The sequence below is a fragment of the Anastrepha ludens genome, chromosome 4 (genome assembly GCF_028408465.1).
Source record: "Anastrepha ludens isolate Willacy chromosome 4, idAnaLude1.1, whole genome shotgun sequence".
NCBI classification, from domain to species: Eukaryota; Metazoa; Arthropoda; class Insecta; order Diptera; family Tephritidae; genus Anastrepha; species Anastrepha ludens.
In genome coordinates, this window is record NC_071500.1 from 54106289 (window position 1) to 54111016 (window position 4728).

Here is a 4728-nt window from a genome sequence, read left to right on the forward strand (position 1 = left end):
CTACTTCAGCTGCTCACTTAGCGGCTGTCAAAAAGGTTCTGTCACCTACTTATTGCCTTTGCAAACAAATAAGTACATCATTTACTTGCATAATTGAATGTGAAGTATTTATAACCATATATAGTCTGTATGTATTTAAGTAGTTGAGTCTCTTTTATAAAAGGTTTGCAAATTTATCAATATAATTATCATCGGAAATCAATTTTCATTAGAATATGCGTATGTGTGTATATATTGACGGGCGCACCGTTAACAAATTATCTGAGGCAAGGCGAATGGGTGGGGAAAATTACCAAAAATTGAGTGGATTTTTCAATGGAGTACACGCTTTCAAATGATATATATATATATGTTGTATGTGTGTGTAGGTATATATGTATATGTATGTGGATAGGTGACTGATTATATTGACTCATTGACCAGTGCGTGCGCGTCTCCTGATTACAAGCTCAGTGCCGCATGAGCGATGCGGTAGTTTTCAATGGGAAAAGTGATCAGCATTGGTAAAAGCTTATTTCCACTTACAAACATACACACTTATATGTAAATTTGAATGTTGATGCCCACCCAGTAAACACAATTTCAAACTTTTGAGATAATATGATTTCTAATTTTGATATGATGATGATTCGGTTGAAAACGATTTTCAAATTAAAAATTCTGCTGGTGAATTCTTTTTTTAAATTAAATTTGTGATATAAAATTAATTTAAAAATATAAATCAATTTATAATATAAAACTTTTACTACGAATTTTACGAATTATTTTTATTATAATAAAAAATAAATAAAAATGGAATATAGAATTACCTCTAGGCATGTAGATAGATAGATTCATTTATTTTTCACAAACAATTTTACAAAACTATTTACAATATTATTTACTTCATTTAAATAAACATACGGCAATGCTTTTAAAAGTCGTCTGCCAGAAAAATTAGTTAGATATTTATTTACAAAACTATTAATCTATAAAAAATAATCTGTACTTTAAAGCACCAGTAATAAAATTGATTAATTTTTCCATTGAAAATCACTTACACCATTTCGAACATGGACTACTTCGGTATTACTAAGTATAAAAAATAAAAAATAAAAAAATAAATAATTGGCGCGTACACTTCTGTTAGGTGTTTGGCCGAGCTCCTCCTCCTATTTGTGGTGTGCGTCTTGATGTTGTTCCACAAATGGAGGGACCTACAGTTTCAAGCCGACTCCGAACGGCAGATATTTTTATGAGGAGCTTTTTCATGGCAGAAATACACTCGGAGGTTTGCCATTGCCTGCCGAGGGGCGACCGCTATTAGAAAAATGTTTTTATTAATTTTGCCTTCACCGAGATTCGAACTAACGACCTCTCGGTGAATTCCGAATGGTAATCACGCACCAACCCATTCGGCTACGGCGGCCGCCATTACTAAGTATACCGTTCCAAAAAAAGTGCAGGAGTCTTGTTTTAATATTGGCCATTTTCCAAGAAAATGTTGGATTGCTTCCTTCTAATTTAAGGGGGTATTCTAGTGTAGAGATTCGGAAAAATCGTTTTTTTTTTATATTCTCAGCTTAACCTTTCAAAAATATGTCCTTAAAAGGATTTGTTAAAATTTTAATTATTTCCAGAGAAGTAGCTATTTTAGTGTCACGACTTCTAAACTGGCTCGGCTGGAATGCCACAGGGCGTTTATTGCACCAAAAATTCTCAACGCGTTTTTCTCGAAACTATATATTTCAAAATGCTTACCTTGAGTTTCAAGTACTACTTAACCGATTTATTGATTATTATTGATTTCTATTTAACCGATTTATTGATTATTATTGAGAGCCTTCTCCATATACATATATATCTATCGTACTTACTATTATTATAAACAAAATAAAATGTTCACTATTTTTAAAAGATTCCGAAAAGTAACAAAAAGTATTGTAGTAAATAAATTTATCATTTTTTCGAGCAGCCGTAATTTGGCCCAAAAAAAATTTTTTTTTGACTTTTTTGTAGTAAGTACGATAGCAGCATTCATCAAGATTAACAATCTTTTTTATTTTTTTGTTTCAGATTATTAGAACGCTTGCAATCGTGGTAGGTGCGGCGCGCCATTTTTTGTTAACCCCCCACTTCAAAAACTTATAACTTTTTGAGTTTGTCGTTTTCTGAGATTTTTAATTTTTTATGTATTTTTAAAACATTAATAAATATCTTATTAAAAAATGGATGGTAAAAATATTTTTTATTTATAGCACCCGAAAAAACACCTCAAATGCATGCCTCTACACTAGAATACCCCCTTAAGTTATATAACATTAGAATCACAATGGATCTGTACCTTTGAGACCTAACCTTTGAGTACCAGGACGAATAAAGGATACGAGAAGACAGACTTTTATGCCAAAAGAGGGATCGAAGTGTCATTTATTGGACCAACCCCAAGCGTAGAAGCTGTGATCCGATCTGAAAAAAATTTATGAGCCTTTTATTTATTTCAGATGTACTATTGTGTATTAAAATTTTCATAAATAAACTTTCAAGTTGATTTAATAACTAAAATTTTGAACTAATTGGAATGCAAAATATCCTTTTTATTAGGTGATAACTGTGATATCATCGTTAAGCTATTGCAAGAAGAGAAGAAAGAGAATGTTGTGATTTCCAATCAATCTAAAATACTTGCATGTAAGTTTATAAAAACCAACCACATAATTACACTTTCTACTAAATGTGTCACCAACTGCCAAATTTCTGTTTTTACTTTGTACTGTTTTTTCATGCGGCAACATGCTGCCTTAATATTTAGTTTATAAAAATGGCACCAAACAAATCGGATACAGCGGCATTCGCGCGTTGCGAATATTAAAATTTAGTTATCAAGTCATGAATTAACAGCTGATGTTAAGACAGTGATTTAAAAAAATTCGGTGAGGCAGATATGTTTTAACAATAGAACTCGCAGCCATCACATGACATTTCTTTTTTAACAGAGTTTTTTAACATAATTTATAGAAGGTGTATGTAGTTGTGGGGTTAATGCTTGTTGGCCAATTCGATAATCATATATTGTAGATATATTCCTTGTATGTAGTAGATGCTTTCCATTTCAATTCAACCGGGCTATTCGGGTCATGTTCTTCGATTTCGATGTAACTGAAATATGTTGCTCTCTGGTCAAAATAATGAGACACGTATTTTTTTGTTCGCCCGAAAAAATTTTTTTTAAAGATTTATCGGCAATTTTGTTTTTCGGCTCAAACTCGATTTTTTTAATTATATAAGAAAAAAAAATTTTTAAATGCCCATAACTTAGTCAAAAATGAACCGATTTTAATAACTCTGGGTTCAAAATGATCGTAATTACTTACACGAGCGACTTCATGTAGACACAATTGCAAAAAATTAGTTGAACATTTTTTATTTAGCAAAAAAGAAAAAAAATTGAAATTTTTTCGAAATTCAATATTTCAAAAAGTGTAGTTTTTTTTTTTATAACTTTTTCCAAATCAAGAGGACACCTCAAACTTTAATTGAGCTGAATGCCTAGTAGCTAAAATGAGTTGTTTTTGAGTAGTGACTTTTTGAGTAAAAACCCTGTTTCGCACTTTTTGTTTTTTGCAAAATAAAACATTTTCAACTACTTTTTTGCAACTGTTTCTACATGAAATCGCTCGTGTAAGTAATGACGATCCTTTTGAACCCAAAATTATTAAAATCGGTTCATTTTTGAGTTATGAGCATTTAAAAACAAAATGTTCTTATATTATAAAAAAAAAATCGATTTTGAGCCGAAAAACAAAATTGCCGATAAACCTTGAAAAAAAATTTTTTCGGGCGAAAAAAAAAATACGTGTCTCATTATTTTGACCAGAGGGCAACATATTTGAGTTACAGCGAAATCGAAGAACATGCCCCGAATAGCCCTTTTGAATTGAAATGGAAAGAATCTATATAAGAAATTTTTTTTTAATTACTCATAACTTAGTCAAAAAAAAGCCGATTCGAATGATTTTGGGTTCAAAATAATCGTAATTACTTACACGAGCGACTTCGTGCAGAAACAATTGGAAAAAAGTAGTTGAAAATGTTTTATTTTGCAAAAAACAAAAAGTGCGAAACAGGGTTTTTACTCAAAAAGTCACTACTCAAAAACAACTCATTTTAGCTACTAGGCATTCAGCTCAATTAAAGTTCGAGATGTCCTTTTGATTTGGAAAAAGTTATAAAAAAAAAAAACTACACTATTTGAAATAATGAATTTCGAAAAAATTTAAATTTTTTTTCTTTTTTGCTAAATAAAAAATTTTCAACTACTTCTTTGCAATTGTTTCTACATGAAGTCGTTCGTGTAAGTAATTACGATCATTTTGAACCCAGAATTATTAAAATCGGTTCATTTTTGACTAAGTTATGGGCATTTAAAAAAATTTTTTTCTTATATAATTAAAAAAAATCGAGTTTGAGCCGAAAAACAAAATTGCCGATAACTCTTGAAAAAAATTTTTTTCGGGCGAACAAAAAAATACGTGTCTCATTATTTTGACCAGAGAGCAATATATTTCAGTTACATCGAAATCGAAGAACATGACCCGAATAGCCCGGTTGAGTTGAAATGGAAATCATCAGTATATAAATACATTAGACTTTAAACTTTGTCGGTATCGGGGGTAAGTCAAGCACAATTTTTCTGTTTTTTCGAAATTATCGAATTATGTTGATTCCGAGAGACGACCAGGAAATATA